Below are 22077 nucleotides of genomic sequence, written 5' to 3' on the forward strand. Positions count from 1 at the left end.
ATTGCACGGCAAATTCAAATCTGAAAATGGATTAATTCTATCGTGCTTGGTTGCCGAGTTATTATTGTTTAAAGTCCTTAAGAGCTAAGCCCGGCCTTAACCCTAGCGGTTTTTAAAAGTGCTTCAAAAGGAGCAAACGAGGACTCATTAGACGCGGAATTGCACGGCAAATTCAAATCTGAAAATGGATTAATTCTATCGTGCTCGGTTGCCGAGTTATTATTGTTAAAAAAAGAGCTAAGCCCGGCCTTAACCCTAGCTTTTTTGTAAAGTGCTTCAAATGGGACAAACGAGGACTCATTAGACGCGGAATTGCACGGCAAATTCAAATCTGAAAATGGATTAATTCTATCGTGCTTGGTTGCCGAGTTATTATTGTTTAAAGTCCTTAAGAGCTAAGCCCGGCCTTAACCCTAGCGTTTTTGAAAAGTGCTTCAAATGGGACAAACGAGGACTCATTAGACGCGGGATTGCACGGAAAATCCAAATCTGAAAACGGATTAATTCTATCGTGCTTGGTTGCCGAGTTATTAGTGTTTAAAGTCCTTAAGAGCTAAGCCCGGCCTTAACCCTAGCTTTTTTGTAAAGTGCTTCAAATGGGACAAACGAGGACTCATTAGACGCGGAATTGCACGGCAAATTCAAATCTGAAAATGGATTAATTCTATCGTGCTTGGTTGCCGAGTTATTATTGTTTAAAGTCCTTAAGAGCTAAGCCCGGCCTTAACCCTAGCTTTTTTGTAAAGTGCTTCAAATGGGACAAACGAGGACTCATTAGACGCGGAATTGCACGGCAAATTCAAATCTGAAAACGGATTAATTCTATCGTGCTCGGTTGCCGAGTGATTAGTGTTAAAAGTCCTTAAGAGCTAAGCCCGGCCTTAACCCTAGCTTTTTTGTAAAGTGCTTCAAATGGGACAAACGAGGACTCATTAGACGCGGAATTGCACGGCAAATTCAAATCTGAAAATGGATTAATTCTATCGTGCTTGGTTGCCGAGTTATTATTGTTTAAAGTCCTTAAGAGCTAAGCCCGGCCTTAACCCTAGCGTTTTTGAAAAGTGCTTCAAATGGGACAAACGAGGACTCATTAGACGCGGAATTGCACGGCAAATTCAAATCTGAAAACGGATTAATTCTATCGTGCTCGGTTGCCGAGTTATAAGTGTTTAAAGTCCTTAAGAGCTAAGCCCGGCCTTAACCCTAGCGTTTTTGTAAAGTGCTTCAAATGGGACAAACGAGGACTCATTAGACGCGGAATTGCACGGCAAATTCAAATCTGAAAATGGATTAATTCTATCGTGCTTGGTTGCCGAGTTATTATTGTTTAAAGTCCTTAAGAGCTAAGCCCGGCCTTAACCCTAGCGGTTTTTAAAAGTGCTTCAAAAGGAGCAAACGAGGACTCATTAGACGCGGAATTGCACGGCAAATTCAAATCTGAAAATGGATTAATTCTATCGTGCTCGGTTGCCGAGTTATTATTGTTTAAAGTCCTTAAGAGCTAAGCCCGGCCTTAACCCTAGCTTTTTTGTAAAGTGCTTCAAATGGGACAAACGAGGACTCATTAGACGCGGAATTGCACGGCAAATTCAAATCTGAAAACGGATTAATTCTATCGTGCTCGGTTGCCGAGTTATTATTGTTTAAAGTCCTTAAGAGCTAAGCCCGGCCTTAACCCTAGCGTTTTTGAAAAGTGCTTCAAATGGAGCAAACGAGGACTCATTAGACGCGGAATTGCACGGCAAATTCAAATCTGAAAACGGATTAATTCTATCGTGCTCGGTTGCCGAGTTATTAGTGTTAAAAGTCCTTAAGAGCTAAGCCCGGCCTTAACCCTAGCGTTTTTGAAAAGTGCTTCAAATGGGACAAACGAGGACTCATTAGACGCGGAATTGCACGGCAAATTCAAATCTGAAAATGGATTAATTCTATCGTGCTTGGTTGCCGAGTTATTATTGTTTAAAGTCCTTAAGAGCTAAGCCCGGCCTTAACCCTAGCTTTTTTGTAAAGTGCTTCAAATGGGACAAACGAGGACTCATTAGACGCGGAATTGCACGGTAAATTCAAATCTGAAAACGGATTAATTCTATCGTGCTCGGTTGCCGAGTTATAAGTGTTTAAAGTCCTTAAGAGCTAAGCCCGGCCTTAACCCTAGCGGTTTTTAAAAGTGCTTCAAAAGGAGCAAACGAGGACTCATTAGACGCGGAATTGCACGGCAAATTCAAATCTGAAAACGGATTAATTCTATCGTGCTCGGTTGCCGAGTTATTATTGTTTAAATTCCTTAAGAGCTAAGCCCGGCCTTAACCCTAGCTTTTTTGTAAAGTGCTTCAAATGGGACAAACGAGGACTCATTAGACGCGGAATTGCACGGCAAATTCAAATCTGAAAATGGATTAATTCTATCGTGCTTGGTTGCCGAGTTATTATTGTTTAAAGTCCTTAAGAGCTAAGCCCGGCCTTAACCCTAGCGGTTTTTAAAAGTGCTTCAAAAGGAGCAAACGAGGACTCATTAGACGCGGAATTGCACGGCAAATTCAAATCTGAAAACGGATTAATTCTATCGTGCTCAGTTGCCGAGTTATTATTGTTTAAAGTCCTTAAGAGCTAAGCCCGGCCTTAACCCTAGCGTTTTTGAAAAGTGCTTCAAATGGGACAAACGAGGACTCATTAGACGCGGAATTGCACGGCAAATTCAAATCTGAAAATGGATTAATTCTATCGTGCTTGGTTGCCGAGTTATTATTGTTTAAAGTCCTTAAGAGCTAAGCCCGGCCTTAACCCTAGCGGTTTTTAAAAGTGCTTCAAAAGGAGCAAACGAGGACTCATTAGACGCGGAATTGCACGGCAAATTCAAATCTGAAAATGGATTAATTCTATCGTGCTTGGTTGCCGAGTTATTATTGTTTAAAGTCCTTAAGAGCTAAGCCCGGCCTTAACCCTAGCGGTTTTTAAAAGTGCTTCAAAAGGAGCAAACGAGGACTCATTAGACGCGGAATTGCACGGCAAATTCAAATCTGAAAATGGATTAATTCTATCGTGCTCGGTTGCCGAGTTATTATTGTTAAAAAAAGAGCTAAGCCCGGCCTTAACCCTAGCTTTTTTGTAAAGTGCTTCAAATGGGACAAACGAGGACTCATTAGACGCGGAATTGCACGGCAAATTCAAATCTGAAAATGGATTAATTCTATCGTGCTTGGTTGCCGAGTTATTATTGTTTAAAGTCCTTAAGAGCTAAGCCCGGCCTTAACCCTAGCGTTTTTGAAAAGTGCTTCAAATGGGACAAACGAGGACTCATTAGACGCGGGATTGCACGGAAAATCCAAATCTGAAAACGGATTAATTCTATCGTGCTTGGTTGCCGAGTTATTAGTGTTTAAAGTCCTTAAGAGCTAAGCCCGGCCTTAACCCTAGCTTTTTTGTAAAGTGCTTCAAATGGGACAAACGAGGACTCATTAGACGCGGAATTGCACGGCAAATTCAAATCTGAAAATGGATTAATTCTATCGTGCTTGGTTGCCGAGTTATTATTGTTTAAAGTCCTTAAGAGCTAAGCCCGGCCTTAACCCTAGCTTTTTTGAAAAGTGCTTCAAATGGGACAAACGAGGACTCATTAGACGCGGAATTGCACGGCAAATTCAAATCTGAAAACGGATTAATTCTATCGTGCTCGGTTGCCGAGTTATAAGTGTTTAAAGTCCTTAAGAGCTAAGCCCGGCCTTAACCCTAGCTTTTTTGAAAAGTGCTTCAAATGGGACAAACGAGGACTCATTAGACGCGGAATTGCACGGCAAATTCAAATCTGAAAACGGATTAATTCTATCGTGCTTGGTTGCCGAGTTATAAGTGTTTAAAGTCCTTAAGAGCTAAGCCCGGCCTTAACCCTAGCTTTTTTGTAAAGTGCTTCAAATGGGACAAACGAGGACTCATTAGACGCGGAATTGCACGGCAAATTCAAATCTGAAAACGGATTAATTCTATCGTGCTCGGTTGCCGAGTTATAAGTGTTTAAAGTCCTTAAGAGCTAAGCCCGGCCTTAACCCTAGCGTTTTTGAAAAGTGCTTCAAATGGGACAAACGAGGACTCATTAGACGCGGAATTGCACGGCAAATTCAAATCTGAAAATGGATTAATTCTATCGTGCTTGGTTGCCGAGTTATTATTGTTTAAAGTCCTTAAGAGCTAAGCCCGGCCTTAACCCTAGCGGTTTTTAAAAGTGCTTCAAATGGGACAAACGAGGACTCATTAGACGCGGAATTGCACGGCAAATTCAAATCTGAAAATGGATTAATTCTATCGTGCTTGGTTGCCGAGTTATTATTGTTTAAAGTCCTTAAGAGCTAAGCCCGGCCTTAACCCTAGCGGTTTTTAAAAGTGCTTCAAAAGGAGCAAACGAGGACTCATTAGACGCGGAATTGCACGGCAAATTCAAATCTGAAAATGGATTAATTCTATCGTGCTCGGTTGCCGAGTTATTATTGTTTAAAGTCCTTAAGAGCTAAGCCCGGCCTTAACCCTAGCTTTTTTGTAAAGTGCTTCAAATGGGACAAACGAGGACTCATTAGACGCGGAATTGCACGGCAAATTCAAATCTGAAAATGGATTAATTCTATCGTGCTTGGTTGCCGAGTTATTATTGTTTAAAGTCCTTAAGAGCTAAGCCCGGCCTTAACCCTAGCGGTTTTTAAAAGTGCTTCAAATGGGACAAACGAGGACTCATTAGACGCGGAATTGCACGGCAAATTCAAATCTGAAAACGGATTAATTCTATCGTGCTCGGTTGCCGAGTTATTATTGTTTAAAGTCCTTAAGAGCTAAGCCCGGCCTTAACCCTAGCTTTTTTGTAAAGTGCTTCAAATGGGACAAACGAGGACTCATTAGACGCGGAATTGCACGGCAAATTCAAATCTGAAAATGGATTAATTCTATCGTTCTTGGTTGCCGAGTTATTAGTGTTTAAAGTCCTTAAGAGCTAAGCCCGGCCTTAACCCTAGCTTTTTTGTAAAGTGCTTCAAATGGGACAAACGAGGACTCATTAGACGCGGAATTGCACGGTTAATTCAAATCTGAAAACGGATTAATTCTATCGTGCTCGGTTGCCGAGTTATAAGTGTTTAAAGTCCTTAAGAGCTAAGCCCGGCCTTAACCCTAGCGTTTTTGAAAAGTGCTTCAAATGGGACAAACGAGGACTCATTAGACGCGGAATTGCACGGCAAATTCAAATCTGAAAATGGATTAATTCTATCGTGCTTGGTTGCCGAGTTATTATTGTTTAAAGTCCTTAAGAGCTAAGCCCGGCCTTAACCCTAGCGGTTTTTAAAAGTGCTTCAAAAGGAGCAAACGAGGACTCATTAGACGCGGAATTGCACGGCAAATTCAAATCTGAAAATGGATTAATTCTATCGTGCTCGGTTGCCGAGTTATTATTGTTTAAAGTCCTTAAGAGCTAAGCCCGGCCTTAACCCTAGCTTTTTTGTAAAGTGCTTCAAATGGGACAAACGAGGACTCATTAGACGCGGAATTGCACGGCAAATTCAAATCTGAAAATGGATTAATTCTATCGTGCTTGGTTGCCGAGTTATTATTGTTTAAAGTCCTTAAGAGCTAAGCCCGGCCTTAACCCTAGCGGTTTTTAAAAGTGCTTCAAATGGGACAAACGAGGACTCATTAGACGCGGAATTGCACGGCAAATTCAAATCTGAAAACGGATTAATTCTATCGTGCTCGGTTGCCGAGTTATTATTGTTTAAAGTCCTTAAGAGCTAAGCCCGGCCTTAACCCTAGCTTTTTTGTAAAGTGCTTCAAATGGGACAAACGAGGACTCATTAGACGCGGAATTGCACGGCAAATTCAAATCTGAAAATGGATTAATTCTATCGTTCTTGGTTGCCGAGTTATTAGTGTTTAAAGTCCTTAAGAGCTAAGCCCGGCCTTAACCCTAGCGTTTTTGAAAAGTGCTTCAAATGGGACAAACGAGGACTCATTAGACGCGGAATTGCACGGCAAATTCAAATCTGAAAACGGATTAATTCTATCGTGCTCGGTTGCCGAGTTATTATTGTTTAAAGTCCTTAAGAGCTAAGCCCGGCCTTAACCCTAGCGTTTTTGTAAAGTGCTTCAAATGGGACAAACGAGGACTCATTAGACGCGGAATTGCACGGAAAATCCAAATCTGAAAACGGATTAATTCTATCGTGCTTGGTTGCCGAGTTATTAGTGTTTAAAGTCCTTAAGAGCTAAGCCCGGCCTTTACCCTAGCGGTTTTTAAAAGTGCTTCAAAAGGAGCAAACGAGGACTCATTAGACGCGGAATTGCACGGCAAATTCAAATCTGAAAATGGATTAATTCTATCGTGCTCGGTTGCCGAGTTATTATTGTTTAAAGTCCTTAAGAGCTAAGCCCGGCCTTAACCCTAGCCTTTTTTGTAAAGTGCTTCAAATGGGACAAACGAGGACTCATTAGACGCGGAATTGCACGGCAAATTCAAATCTGAAAATGGATTAATTCTATCGTGCTTGGTTGCCGAGTTATTATTGTTTAAAGTCCTTAAGAGCTAAGCCCGGCCTTAACCCTAGCGTTTTTGAAAAGTGCTTCAAATGGGACAAACGAGGACTCATTAGACGCGGAATTGCACGGCAAATTCAAATCTGAAAACGGATTAATTCTATCGTGCTCGGTTGCCGAGTTATAAGTGTTTAAAGTCCTTAAGAGCTAAGCCCGGCCTTAACCCTAGCTTTTTTGTAAAGTGCTTCAAATGGGACAAACGAGGACTCATTAGACGCGGAATTGCACGGCAAATTCAAATCTGAAAACGGATTAATTCTATCGTGCTTGGTTGCCGAGTTATTAGTGTTTAAAGTCCTTAAGAGCTAAGCCCGGCCTTAACCCTAGCTTTTTTGTAAAGTGCTTCAAATGGGACAAACGAGGACTCATTAGACGCGGAATTGCACGGTTAATTCAAATCTGAAAACGGATTAATTCTATCGTGCTCGGTTGCCGAGTTATAAGTGTTTAAAGTCCTTAAGAGCTAAGCCCGGCCTTAACCCTAGCGTTTTTGAAAAGTGCTTCAAATGGGACAAACGAGGACTCATTAGACGCGGAATTGCACGGCAAATTCAAATCTGAAAATGGATTAATTCTATGGTGCTTGGTTGCCGAGTTATTATTGTTTAAAGTCCTTAAGAGCTAAGCCCGGCCTTAACCCTAGCGGTTTTTAAAAGTGCTTCAAAAGGAGCAAACGAGGACTCATTAGACGCGGAATTGCACGGCAAATTCAAATCTGAAAATGGATTAATTCTATCGTGCTCGGTTGCCGAGTTATTATTGTTTAAAGTCCTTAAGAGCTAAGCCCGGCCTTAACCCTAGCTTTTTTGTAAAGTGCTTCAAATGGGACAAACGAGGACTCATTAGACGCGGAATTGCACGGCAAATTCAAATCTGAAAATGGATTAATTCTATCGTGCTTGGTTGCCGAGTTATTATTGTTTAAAGTCCTTAAGAGCTAAGCCCGGCCTTAACCCTAGCGGTTTTTAAAAGTGCTTCAAATGGGACAAACGAGGACTCATTAGACGCGGAATTGCACGGCAAATTCAAATCTGAAAACGGATTAATTCTATCGTGCTCGGTTGCCGAGTTATCATTGTTTAAAGTCCTTAAGAGCTAAGCCCGGCCTTAACCCTAGCTTTTTTGTAAAGTGCTTCAAATGGGACAAACGAGGACTCATTAGACGCGGAATTGCACGGCAAATTCAAATCTGAAAATGGATTAATTCTATCGTTCTTGGTTGCCGAGTTATTAGTGTTTAAAGTCCTTAAGAGCTAAGCCCGGCCTTAACCCTAGCTTTTTTGTAAAGTGCTTCAAATGGGACAAACGAGGACTCATTAGACGCGGAATTGCACGGTTAATTCAAATCTGAAAACGGATTAATTCTATCGTGCTCAGTTGCCGAGTTATAAGTGTTTAAAGTCCTTAAGAGCTAAGCCCGGCCTTAACCCTAGCGTTTTTGAAAAGTGCTTCAAATGGGACAAACGAGGACTCATTAGACGCGGAATTGCACGGCAAATTCAAATCTGAAAATGGATTAATTCTATCGTGCTTGGTTGCCGAGTTATTATTGTTTAAAGTCCTTAAGAGCTAAGCCCGGCCTTAACCCTAGCGGTTTTTAAAAGTGCTTCAAAAGGAGCAAACGAGGACTCATTAGACGCGGAATTGCACGGCAAATTCAAATCTGAAAATGGATTAATTCTATCGTGCTCGGTTGCCGAGTTATAAGTGTTTAAAGTCCTTAAGAGCTAAGCCCGGCCTTAACCCTAGCGTTTTTGAAAAGTGCTTCAAATGGGACAAACGAGGACTCATTAGACGCGGAATTGCACGGCAAATTCAAATCTGAAAATGGATTAATTCTATGGTGCTTGGTTGCCGAGTTATTATTGTTTAAAGTCCTTAAGAGCTAAGCCCGGCCTTAACCCTAGCGGTTTTTAAAAGTGCTTCAAAAGGAGCAAACGAGGACTCATTAGACGCGGAATTGCACGGCAAATTCAAATCTGAAAATGGATTAATTCTATCGTGCTCGGTTGCCGAGTTATTATTGTTTAAAGTCCTTAAGAGCTAAGCCCGGCCTTAACCCTAGCTTTTTTGTAAAGTGCTTCAAATGGGACAAACGAGGACTCATTAGACGCGGAATTGCACGGCAAATTCAAATCTGAAATTGGATTAATTCTATCGTGCTTGGTTGCCGAGTTATTATTGTTTAAAGTCCTTAAGAGCTAAGCCCGGCCTTAACCCTAGCGGTTTTTAAAAGTGCTTCAAATGGGACAAACGAGGACTCATTAGACGCGGAATTGCACGGCAAATTCAAATCTGAAAACGGATTAATTCTATCGTGCTCGGTTGCCGAGTTATTATTGTTTAAAGTCCTTAAGAGCTAAGCCCGGCCTTAACCCTAGCTTTTTTGTAAAGTGCTTCAAATGGGACAAACGAGGACTCATTAGACGCGGAATTGCACGGCAAATTCAAATCTGAAAATGGATTAATTCTATCGTTCTTGGTTGCCGAGTTATTAGTGTTTAAAGTCCTTAAGAGCTAAGCCCGGCCTTAACCCTAGCTTTTTTGTAAAGTGCTTCAAATGGGACAAACGAGGACTCATTAGACGCGGAATTGCACGGTTAATTCAAATCTGAAAACGGATTAATTCTATCGTGCTCAGTTGCCGAGTTATAAGTGTTTAAAGTCCTTAAGAGCTAAGCCCGGCCTTAACCCTAGCGTTTTTGAAAAGTGCTTCAAATGGGACAAACGAGGACTCATTAGACGCGGAATTGCACGGCAAATTCAAATCTGAAAATGGATTAATTCTATCGTGCTTGGTTGCCGAGTTATTATTGTTTAAAGTCCTTAAGAGCTAAGCCCGGCCTTAACCCTAGCGGTTTTTAAAAGTGCTTCAAAAGGAGCAAACGAGGACTCATTAGACGCGGAATTGCACGGCAAATTCAAATCTGAAAATGGATTAATTCTATCGTGCTCGGTTGCCGAGTTATTATTGTTTAAAGTCCTTAAGAGCTAAGCCCGGCCTTAACCCTAGCTTTTTTGTAAAGTGCTTCAAATGGGACAAACGAGGACTCATTAGACGCGGAATTGCACGGCAAATTCAAATCTGAAAATGGATTAATTCTATCGTGCTTGGTTGCCGAGTTATTATTGTTTAAAGTCCTTAAGAGCTAAGCCCGGCCTTAACCCTAGCGGTTTTTAAAAGTGCTTTAAATGGGACAAACGAGGACTCATTAGACGCGGAATTGCACGGCAAATTCAAATCTGAAAACGGATTAATTCTATCGTGCTCGGTTGCCGAGTTATTATTGTTTAAAGTCCTTAAGAGCTAAGCCCGGCCTTAACCCTAGCTTTTTTGTAAAGTGCTTCAAATGGGACAAACGAGGACTCATTAGACGCGGAATTGCACGGCAAATTCAAATCTGAAAATGGATTAATTCTATCGTTCTTGGTTGCCGAGTTATTAGTGTTTAAAGTCCTTAAGAGCTAAGCCCGGCCTTAACCCTAGCGTTTTTGAAAAGTGCTTCAAATGGGACAAACGAGGACTCATTAGACGCGGAATTGCACGGCAAATTCAAATCTGCAAATGGATTAATTCTATCGTGCTTGGTTGCCGAGTTATTATTGTTTAAAGTCCTTAAGAGCTAAGCCCGGCCTTAACCCTAGCGGTTTTTAAAAGTGCTTCAAATGGGACAAACGAGGACTCATTAGACGCGGAATTGCACGGCAAATTCAAATCTGAAAATGGATTAATTCTATCGTTCTTGGTTGCCGAGTTATTAGTGTTTAAAGTCCTTAAGAGCTAAGCCCGGCCTTAACCCTAGCTTTTTTGTAAAGTGCTTCAAATGGGACAAACGAGGACTCATTAGACGCGGAATTGCACGGTTAATTCAAATCTGAAAACGGATTAATTCTATCGTGCTCAGTTGCCGAGTTATAAGTGTTTAAAGTCCTTAAGAGCTAAGCCCGGCCTTAACCCTAGCGTTTTTGAAAAGTGCTTCAAATGGGACAAACGAGGACTCATTAGACGCGGAATTGCACGGCAAATTCAAATCTGAAAATGGATTAATTCTATCGTGCTTGGTTGCCGAGTTATTATTGTTTAAAGTCCTTAAGAGCTAAGCCCGGCCTTAACCCTAGCGGTTTTTAAAAGTGCTTCAAAAGGAGCAAACGAGGACTCATTAGACGCGGAATTGCACGGCAAATTCAAATCTGAAAATGGATTAATTCTATCGTGCTCGGTTGCCGAGTTATTATTGTTTAAAGTCCTTAAGAGCTAAGCCCGGCCTTAACCCTAGCTTTTTTGTAAAGTGCTTCAAATGGGACAAACGAGGACTCATTAGACGCGGAATTGCACGGCAAATTCAAATCTGAAAATGGATTAATTCTATCGTGCTTGGTTGCCGAGTTATTATTGTTTAAAGTCCTTAAGAGCTAAGCCCGGCCTTAACCCTAGCGGTTTTTAAAAGTGCTTTAAATGGGACAAACGAGGACTCATTAGACGCGGAATTGCACGGCAAATTCAAATCTGAAAACGGATTAATTCTATCGTGCTCGGTTGCCGAGTTATTATTGTTTAAAGTCCTTAAGAGCTAAGCCCGGCCTTAACCCTAGCTTTTTTGTAAAGTGCTTCAAATGGGACAAACGAGGACTCATTAGACGCGGAATTGCACGGCAAATTCAAATCTGAAAATGGATTAATTCTATCGTTCTTGGTTGCCGAGTTATTAGTGTTTAAAGTCCTTAAGAGCTAAGCCCGGCCTTAACCCTAGCGTTTTTGAAAAGTGCTTCAAATGGGACAAACGAGGACTCATTAGACGCGGAATTGCACGGCAAATTCAAATCTGCAAATGGATTAATTCTATCGTGCTTGGTTGCCGAGTTATTATTGTTTAAAGTCCTTAAGAGCTAAGCCCGGCCTTAACCCTAGCGGTTTTTAAAAGTGCTTCAAATGGGACAAACGAGGACTCATTAGACGCGGAATTGCACGGCAAATTCAAATCTGAAAACGGATTAATTCTATCGTGCTCGGTTGCCGAGTTATTATTGTTTAAAGTCCTTAAGAGCTAAGCCCGGCCTTAACCCTAGCTTTTTTGTAAAGTGCTTCAAATGGGACAAACGAGGACTCATTAGACGCGGAATTGCACGGCAAATTCAAATCTGAAAACGGATTAATTCTATCGTGCTCGGTTGCCGAGTTATTATTGTTTAAAGTCCTTAAGAGCTAAGCCCGGCCTTAACCCTAGCTTTTTTGTAAAGTGCTTCAAATGGGACAAACGAGGACTCATTAGACGCGGAATTGCACGGTTAATTCAAATCTGAAAACGGATTAATTCTATCTTGCTCGGTTGCCGAGTTATAAGTGTTTAAAGTCCTTAAGAGCTAAGCCCGGCCTTAACCCTAGCGTTTTTGAAAAGTGCTTCAAATGGGACAAACGAGGACTCATTAGACGCGGAATTGCACGGCAAATTCAAATCTGAAAATGGATTAATTCTATCGTGCTTGGTTGCCGAGTTATTATTGTTTAAAGTCCTTAAGAGCTAAGCCCGGCCTTAACCCTAGCGGTTTTTAAAAGTGCTTCAAAAGGAGCAAACGAGGACTCATTAGACGCGGAATTGCACGGCAAATTCAAATCTGAAAATGGATTAATTCTATCGTGCTCGGTTGCCGAGTTATTATTGTTTAAAGTCCTTAAGAGCTAAGCCCGGCCTTAACCCTAGCTTTTTTGTAAAGTGCTTCAAATGGGACAAACGAGGACTCATTAGACGCGGAATTGCACGGCAAATTCAAATCTGAAAATGGATTAATTCTATCGTGCTTGGTTGCCGAGTTATTATTGTTTAAAGTCCTTAAGAGCTAAGCCCGGCCTTAACCCTAGCGGTTTTTAAAAGTGCTTCAAATGGGACAAACGAGGACTCATTAGACGCGGAATTGCACGGCAAATTCAAATCTGAAAACGGATTAATTCTATCGTGCTCGGTTGCCGAGTTATTATTGTTTAAAGTCCTTAAGAGCTAAGCCCGGCCTTAACCCTAGCTTTTTTGTAAAGTGCTTCAAATGGGACAAACGAGGACTCATTAGACGCGGAATTGCACGGCAAATTCAAATCTGAAAATGGATTAATTCTATCGTTCTTGGTTGCCGAGTTATTAGTGTTTAAAGTCCTTAAGAGCTAAGCCCGGCCTTAACCCTAGCTTTTTTGTAAAGTGCTTCAAATGGGACAAACGAGGACTCATTAGACGCGGAATTGCACGGTTAATTCAAATCTGAAAACGGATTAATTCTATCGTGCTCGGTTGCCGAGTTATAAGTGTTTAAAGTCCTTAAGAGCTAAGCCCGGCCTTAACCCTAGCGTTTTTGAAAAGTGCTTCAAATGGGACAAACGAGGACTCATTAGACGCGGAATTGCACGGCAAATTCAAATCTGAAAATGGATTAATTCTATCGTGCTTGGTTGCCGAGTTATTATTGTTTAAAGTCCTTAAGAGCTAAGCCCGGCCTTAACCCTAGCGGTTTTTAAAAGTGCTTCAAAAGGAGCAAACGAGGACTCATTAGACGCGGAATTGCACGGCAAATTCAAATCTGAAAATGGATTAATTCTATCGTGCTCGGTTGCCGAGTTATTATTGTTTAAAGTCCTTAAGAGCTAAGCCCGGCCTTAACCCTAGCTTTTTTGTAAAGTGCTTCAAATGGGACAAACGAGGACTCATTAGACGCGGAATTGCACGGCAAATTCAAATCTGAAAATGGATTAATTCTATCGTGCTTGGTTGCCGAGTTATTATTGTTTAAAGTCCTTAAGAGCTAAGCCCGGCCTTAACCCTAGCGGTTTTTAAAAGTGCTTCAAATGGGACAAACGAGGACTCATTAGACGCGGAATTGCACGGCAAATTCAAATCTGAAAACGGATTAATTCTATCGTGCTCGGTTGCCGAGTTATTATTGTTTAAAGTCCTTAAGAGCTAAGCCCGGCCTTAACCCTAGCTTTTTTGTAAAGTGCTTCAAATGGGACAAACGAGGACTCATTAGACGCGGAATTGCACGGCAAATTCAAATCTGAAAATGGATTAATTCTATCGTTCTTGGTTGCCGAGTTATTAGTGTTTAAAGTCCTTAAGAGCTAAGCCCGGCCTTAACCCTAGCGTTTTTGAAAAGTGCTTCAAATGGGACAAACGAGGACTCATTAGACGCGGAATTGCACGGCAAATTCAAATCTGAAAACGGATTAATTCTATCGTGCTCGGTTGCCGAGTTATAAGTGTTTAAAGTCCTTAAGAGCTTAGCCCGGCCTTAGGCTTCAAAAGGAGCAACGAGGACTCATTAGACGCGGAATTGCACGGCAAATTCAAATCTGAAAACGGATTAATTCTATCGTGCTCGGTTGCCGAGTTATTATTGTTTAAAGTCCTTAAGAGCTAAGCCCGGCCTTAACCCTAGCGTTTTTGTAAAGTGCTTCAAATGGGACAAACGAGGACTCATTAGACGCGGAATTGCACGGAAAATCCAAATCTGAAAACGGATTAATTCTATCGTGCTTGGTTGCCGAGTTATTAGTGTTTAAAGTCCTTAAGAGCTAAGCCCGGCCTTTACCCTAGCGGTTTTTAAAAGTGCTTCAAAAGGAGCAAACGAGGACTCATTAGACGCGGAATTGCACGGCAAATTCAAATCTGAAAATGGATTAATTCTATCGTGCTCGGTTGCCGAGTTATTATTGTTTAAAGTCCTTAAGAGCTAAGCCCGGCCTTAACCCTAGCCTTTTTTGTAAAGTGCTTCAAATGGGACAAACGAGGACTCATTAGACGCGGAATTGCACGGCAAATTCAAATCTGAAAATGGATTAATTCTATCGTGCTTGGTTGCCGAGTTATTATTGTTTAAAGTCCTTAAGAGCTAAGCCCGGCCTTAACCCTAGCGTTTTTGAAAAGTGCTTCAAATGGGACAAACGAGGACTCATTAGACGCGGAATTGCACGGCAAATTCAAATCTGAAAACGGATTAATTCTATCGTGCTCGGTTGCCGAGTTATAAGTGTTTAAAGTCCTTAAGAGCTAAGCCCGGCCTTAACCCTAGCTTTTTTGTAAAGTGCTTCAAATGGGACAAACGAGGACTCATTAGACGCGGAATTGCACGGCAAATTCAAATCTGAAAACGGATTAATTCTATCGTGCTTGGTTGCCGAGTTATTAGTGTTTAAAGTCCTTAAGAGCTAAGCCCGGCCTTAACCCTAGCTTTTTTGTAAAGTGCTTCAAATGGGACAAACGAGGACTCATTAGACGCGGAATTGCACGGTTAATTCAAATCTGAAAACGGATTAATTCTATCGTGCTCGGTTGCCGAGTTATAAGTGTTTAAAGTCCTTAAGAGCTAAGCCCGGCCTTAACCCTAGCGTTTTTGAAAAGTGCTTCAAATGGGACAAACGAGGACTCATTAGACGCGGAATTGCACGGCAAATTCAAATCTGAAAATGGATTAATTCTATCGTGCTTGGTTGCCGAGTTATTATTGTTTAAAGTCCTTAAGAGCTAAGCCCGGCCTTAACCCTAGCGGTTTTTAAAAGTGCTTCAAAAGGAGCAAACGAGGACTCATTAGACGCGGAATTGCACGGCAAATTCAAATCTGAAAATGGATTAATTCTATCGTGCTCGGTTGCCGAGTTATTATTGTTTAAAGTCCTTAAGAGCTAAGCCCGGCCTTAACCCTAGCTTTTTTGTAAAGTGCTTCAAATGGGACAAACGAGGACTCATTAGACGCGGAATTGCACGGCAAATTCAAATCTGAAAATGGATTAATTCTATCGTGCTTGGTTGCCGAGTTATTATTGTTTAAAGTCCTTAAGAGCTAAGCCCGGCCTTAACCCTAGCGGTTTTTAAAAGTGCTTCAAATGGGACAAACGAGGACTCATTAGACGCGGAATTGCACGGCAAATTCAAATCTGAAAACGGATTAATTCTATCGTGCTCGGTTGCCGAGTTATTATTGTTTAAAGTCCTTAAGAGCTAAGCCCGGCCTTAACCCTAGCTTTTTTGTAAAGTGCTTCAAATGGGACAAACGAGGACTCATTAGACGCGGAATTGCACGGCAAATTCAAATCTGAAAATGGATTAATTCTATCGTTCTTGGTTGCCGAGTTATTAGTGTTTAAAGTCCTTAAGAGCTAAGCCCGGCCTTAACCCTAGCTTTTTTGTAAAGTGCTTCAAATGGGACAAACGAGGACTCATTAGACGCGGAATTGCACGGTTAATTCAAATCTGAAAACGGATTAATTCTATCGTGCTCGGTTGCCGAGTTATAAGTGTTTAAAGTCCTTAAGAGCTAAGCCCGGCCTTAACCCTAGCGTTTTTGAAAAGTGCTTCAAATGGGACAAACGAGGACTCATTAGACGCGGAATTGCACGGCAAATTCAAATCTGAAAATGGATTAATTCTATCGTGCTTGGTTGCCGAGTTATTATTGTTTAAAGTCCTTAAGAGCTAAGCCCGGCCTTAACCCTAGCGGTTTTTAAAAGTGCTTCAAAAGGAGCAAACGAGGACTCATTAGACGCGGAATTGCACGGCAAATTCAAATCTGAAAATGGATTAATTCTATCGTGCTCGGTTGCCGAGTTATTATTGTTTAAAGTCCTTAAGAGCTAAGCCCGGCCTTAACCCTAGCTTTTTTGTAAAGTGCTTCAAATGGGACAAACGAGGACTCATTAGACGCGGAATTGCACGGCAAATTCAAATCTGAAAATGGATTAATTCTATCGTGCTTGGTTGCCGAGTTATTATTGTTTAAAGTCCTTAAGAGCTAAGCCCGGCCTTAACCCTAGCGGTTTTTAAAAGTGCTTCAAATGGGACAAACGAGGACTCATTAGACGCGGAATTGCACGGCAAATTCAAATCTGAAAACGGATTAATTCTATCGTGCTCGGTTGCCGAGTTATTATTGTTTAAAGTCCTTAAGAGCTAAGCCCGGCCTTAACCCTAGCTTTTTTGTAAAGTGCTTCAAATGGGACAAACGAGGACTCATTAGACGCGGAATTGCACGGCAAATTCAAATCTGAAAATGGATTAATTCTATCGTTCTTGGTTGCCGAGTTATTAGTGTTTAAAGTCCTTAAGAGCTAAGCCCGGCCTTAACCCTAGCGTTTTTGAAAAGTTCTTCAAATGGGACAAACGAGGACTCATTAGACGCGGAATTGCACGGCAAATTCAAATCTGAAAACGGATTAATTCTATCGTGCTCGGTTGCCGAGTTATAAGTGTTTAAAGTCCTTAAGAGCTTAGCCCGGCCTTAGGCTTCAAAAGGAGCAACGAGGACTCATTAGACGCGGAATTGCACGGCAAATTCAAATCTGAAAACGGATTAATTCTATCGTGCTCGGTTGCCGAGTTATTATTGTTTAAAGTCCTTAAGAGCTAAGCCCGGCCTTAACCCTAGCGTTTTTGTAAAGTGCTTCAAATGGGACAAACGAGGACTCATTAGACGCGGAATTGCACGGAAAATCCAAATCTGAAAACGGATTAATTCTATCGTGCTTGGTTGCCGAGTTATTAGTGTTTAAAGTCCTTAAGAGCTAAGCCCGGCCTTAACCCTAGCTTTTTTGTAAAGTGCTTCAAATGGGACAAACGAGGACTCATTAGACGCGGAATTGCACGGTAAATTCAAATCTGAAAACGGATTAATTCTATCGTGCTCGGTTGCCGAGTTATAAGTGTTTAAAGTCCTTAAGAGCTAAGCCCGGCCTTAACCCTAGCGTTTTTGAAAAGTGCTTCAAATGGGACAAACGAGGACTCATTAGACGCGGAATTGCACGGCAAATTCAAATCTGAAAATGGATTAATTCTATCGTGCTCGGTTGCCGAGTTATTATTGTTTAAAGTCCTTAAGAGCTAAGCCCGGCCTTAACCCTAGCTTTTTTGTAAAGTGCTTCAAATGGGACAAACGAGGACTCATTAGACGCGGAATTGCACGGCAAATTCAAATCTGAAAATGGATTAATTCTATCGTGCTCGGTTGCCGAGTTATTATTGTTTAAAGTCCTTAAGAGCTAAGCCCGGCCTTAACCCTAGCTTTTTTGTAAAGTGCTTCAAATGGGACAAACGAGGACTCATTAGACGCGGAATTGCACGGCAAATTCAAATCTGAAAATGGATTAATTCTATCGTGCTTGGTTGCCGAGTTATTATTGTTTAAAGTCCTTAAGAGCTAAGCCCGGCCTTAACCCTAGCGGTTTTTAAAAGTGCTTCAAATGGGACAAACGAGGACTCATTAGACGCGGAATTGCACGGCAAATTCAAATCTGAAAACGGATTAATTCTATCGTGCTCGGTTGCCGAGTTATTATTGTTTAAAGTCCTTAAGAGCTAAGCCCGGCCTTAACCCTAGCTTTTTTGTAAAGTGCTTCAAATGGGACAAACGAGGACTCATTAGACGCGGAATTGCACGGCAAATTCAAATCTGAAAATGGATTAATTCTATCGTTCTTGGTTGCCGAGTTATTAGTGTTTAAAGTCCTTAAGAGCTAAGCCCGGCCTTAACCCTAGCGTTTTTGAAAAGTTCTTCAAATGGGACAAACGAGGACTCATTAGACGCGGAATTGCACGGCAAATTCAAATCTGAAAACGGATTAATTCTATCGTGCTCGGTTGCCGAGTTATAAGTGTTTAAAGTCCTTAAGAGCTTAGCCCGGCCTTAGGCTTCAAAAGGAGCAACGAGGACTCATTAGACGCGGAATTGCACGGCAAATTCAAATCTGAAAACGGATTAATTCTATCGTGCTCGGTTGCCGAGTTATTATTGTTTAAAGTCCTTAAGAGCTAAGCCCGGCCTTAACCCTAGCGTTTTTGTAAAGTGCTTCAAATGGGACAAACGAGGACTCATTAGACGCGGAATTGCACGGAAAATCCAAATCTGAAAACGGATTAATTCTATCGTGCTTGGTTGCCGAGTTATTAGTGTTTAAAGTCCTTAAGAGCTAAGCCCGGCCTTAACCCTAGCTTTTTTGTAAAGTGCTTCAAATGGGACAAACGAGGACTCATTAGACGCGGAATTGCACGGTAAATTCAAATCTGAAAACGGATTAATTCTATCGTGCTCGGTTGCCGAGTTATAAGTGTTTAAAGTCCTTAAGAGCTAAGCCCGGCCTTAACCCTAGCGTTTTTGAAAAGTGCTTCAAATGGGACAAACGAGGACTCATTAGACGCGGAATTGCACGGCAAATTCAAATCTGAAAATGGATTAATTCTATCGTGCTCGGTTGCCGAGTTATTATTGTTTAAAGTCCTTAAGAGCTAAGCCCGGCCTTAACCCTAGCTTTTTTGTAAAGTGCTTCAAATGGGACAAACGAGGACTCATTAGACGCGGAATTGCACGGCAAATTCAAATCTGAAAATGGATTAATTCTATCGTGCTCGGTTGCAAAGTTATTAGTGTTTAAAGTCCTCAAGAGCTAAGCCCGGCCTTAACCCTAGCGTTTTTGAAAAGTGCTTCAAATGGGACAAACGAGGACTCATTAGACGCGGAATTGCACGGCAAATTCAAATCTGAAAACGGATTAATTCTATCGTGCTTGGTTGCCGAGTTATTAGTGTTTAAAGTCCTTAAGAGCTAAGCCCGGCCTTAACCCTAGCTTTTTTGTAAAGTGCTTCAAATGGGACAAACGAGGACTCATTAGACGCGGAATTGCACGGTTAATTCAAATCTGAAAACGGATTAATTCTATCGTGCTCGGTTGCCGAGTTATAAGTGTTTAAAGTCCTTAAGAGCTAAGCCCGGCCTTAACCCTAGCGTTTTTGAAAAGTGCTTCAAATGGGACAAACGAGGACTCATTAGACGCGGAATTGCACGGCAAATTCAAATCTGAAAATGGATTAATTCTATCGTGCTTGGTTGCCGAGTTATTATTGTTTAAAGTCCTTAAGAGCTAAGCCCGGCCTTAACCCTAGCGGTTTTTAAAAGTGCTTCAAAAGGAGCAAACGAGGACTCATTAGACGCGGAATTGCACGGCAAATTCAAATCTGAAAATGGATTAATTCTATCGTGCTCGGTTGCCGAGTTATTATTGTTTAAAGTCCTTAAGAGCTAAGCCCGGCCTTAACCCTAGCTTTTTTGTAAAGTGCTTCAAATGGGACAAACGAGGACTCATTAGACGCGGAATTGCACGGCAAATTCAAATCTGAAAATGGATTAATTCTATCGTGCTTGGTTGCCGAGTTATTATTGTTTAAAGTCCTTAAGAGCTAAGCCCGGCCTTAACCCTAGCGGTTTTTAAAAGTGCTTCAAATGGGACAAACGAGGACTCATTAGACGCGGAATTGCACGGCAAATTCAAATCTGAAAACGGATTAATTCTATCGTGCTCGGTTGCCGAGTTATTATTGTTTAAAGTCCTTAAGAGCTAAGCCCGGCCTTAACCCTAGCTTTTTTGTAAAGTGCTTCAAATGGGACAAACGAGGACTCATTAGACGCGGAATTGCACGGCAAATTCAAATCTGAAAATGGATTAATTCTATCGTTCTTGGTTGCCGAGTTATTAGTGTTTAAAGTCCTTAAGAGCTAAGCCCGGCCTTAACCCTAGCTTTTTTGTAAAGTGCTTCAAATGGGACAAACGAGGACTCATTAGACGCGGAATTGCACGGTTAATTCAAATCTGAAAACGGATTAATTCTATCGTGCTCGGTTGCCGAGTTATAAGTGTTTAAAGTCCTTAAGAGCTAAGCCCGGCCTTAACCCTAGCGTTTTTGAAAAGTGCTTCAAATGGGACAAACGAGGACTCATTAGACGCGGAATTGCACGGCAAATTCAAATCTGAAAATGGATTAATTCTATCGTGCTTGGTTGCCGAGTTATTATTGTTTAAAGTCCTTAAGAGCTAAGCCCGGCCTTAACCCTAGCGGTTTTTAAAAGTGCTTCAAAAGGAGCAAACGAGGACTCATTAGACGCGGAATTGCACGGCAAATTCAAATCTGAAAATGGATTAATTCTATCGTGCTCGGTTGCCGAGTTATTATTGTTTAAAGTCCTTAAGAGCTAAGCCCGGCCTTAACCCTAGCTTTTTTGTAAAGTGCTTCAAATGGGACAAACGAGGACTCATTAGACGCGGAATTGCACGGCAAATTCAAATCTGAAAATGGATTAATTCTATCGTGCTTGGTTGCCGAGTTATTATTGTTTAAAGTCCTTAAGAGCTAAGCCCGGCCTTAACCCTAGCGGTTTTTAAAAGTGCTTCAAATGGGACAAACGAGGACTCATTAGACGCGGAATTGCACGGCAAATTCAAATCTGAAAACGGATTAATTCTATCGTGCTCGGTTGCCGAGTTATTATTGTTTAAAGTCCTTAAGAGCTAAGCCCGGCCTTAACCCTAGCTTTTTTGTAAAGTGCTTCAAATGGGACAAACGAGGACTCATTAGACGCGGAATTGCACGGCAAATTCAAATCTGAAAATGGATTAATTCTATCGTTCTTGGTTGCCGAGTTATTAGTGTTTAAAGTCCTTAAGAGCTAAGCCCGGCCTTAACCCTAGCGTTTTTGAAAAGTTCTTCAAATGGGACAAACGAGGACTCATTAGACGCGGAATTGCACGGCAAATTCAAATCTGAAAACGGATTAATTCTATCGTGCTCGGTTGCCGAGTTATAAGTGTTTAAAGTCCTTAAGAGCTTAGCCCGGCCTTAGGCTTCAAAAGGAGCAACGAGGACTCATTAGACGCGGAATTGCACGGCAAATTCAAATCTGAAAACGGATTAATTCTATCGTGCTCGGTTGCCGAGTTATTATTGTTTAAAGTCCTTAAGAGCTAAGCCCGGCCTTAACCCTAGCGTTTTTGTAAAGTGCTTCAAATTGGACAAACGAGGACTCATTAGACGCGGAATTGCACGGAAAATCCAAATCTGAAAACGGATTAATTCTATCGTGCTTGGTTGCCGAGTTATTAGTGTTTAAAGTCCTTAAGAGCTAAGCCCGGCCTTAACCCTAGCTTTTTTGTAAAGTGCTTCAAATGGGACAAACGAGGACTCATTAGACGCGGAATTGCACGGTAAATTCAAATCTGAAAACGGATTAATTCTATCGTGCTCGGTTGCCGAGTTATAAGTGTTTAAAGTCCTTAAGAGCTAAGCCCGGCCTTAACCCTAGCGTTTTTGAAAAGTGCTTCAAATGGGACAAACGAGGACTCATTAGACGCGGAATTGCACGGCAAATTCAAATCTGAAAATGGATTAATTCTATCGTGCTTGGTTGCCGAGTTATTATTGTTTAAAGTCCTTAAGAGCTAAGCCCGGCCTTAACCCTAGCGTTTTTGAAAAGTGCTTCAAATGGAGCAAACGAGGACTCATTAGACGCGGAATTGCACGGCAAATTCAAATCTGAAAACGGATTAATTCTATCGTGCTCGGTTGCCGAGTGATTAGTGTTAAAAGTCCTTAAGAGCTAAGCCCGGCCTTAACCCTAGCGTTTTTGAAAAGTGCTTCAAATGGGACAAACGAGGACTCATTAGACGCGGAATTGCACGGCAAATTCAAATCTGAAAACGGATTAATTCTATCGTGCTCG

This window comes from Branchiostoma lanceolatum, chromosome 4 (assembly GCF_035083965.1).
Source record: "Branchiostoma lanceolatum isolate klBraLanc5 chromosome 4, klBraLanc5.hap2, whole genome shotgun sequence".
Classification (NCBI taxonomy): Eukaryota; Metazoa; Chordata; class Leptocardii; order Amphioxiformes; family Branchiostomatidae; genus Branchiostoma; species Branchiostoma lanceolatum.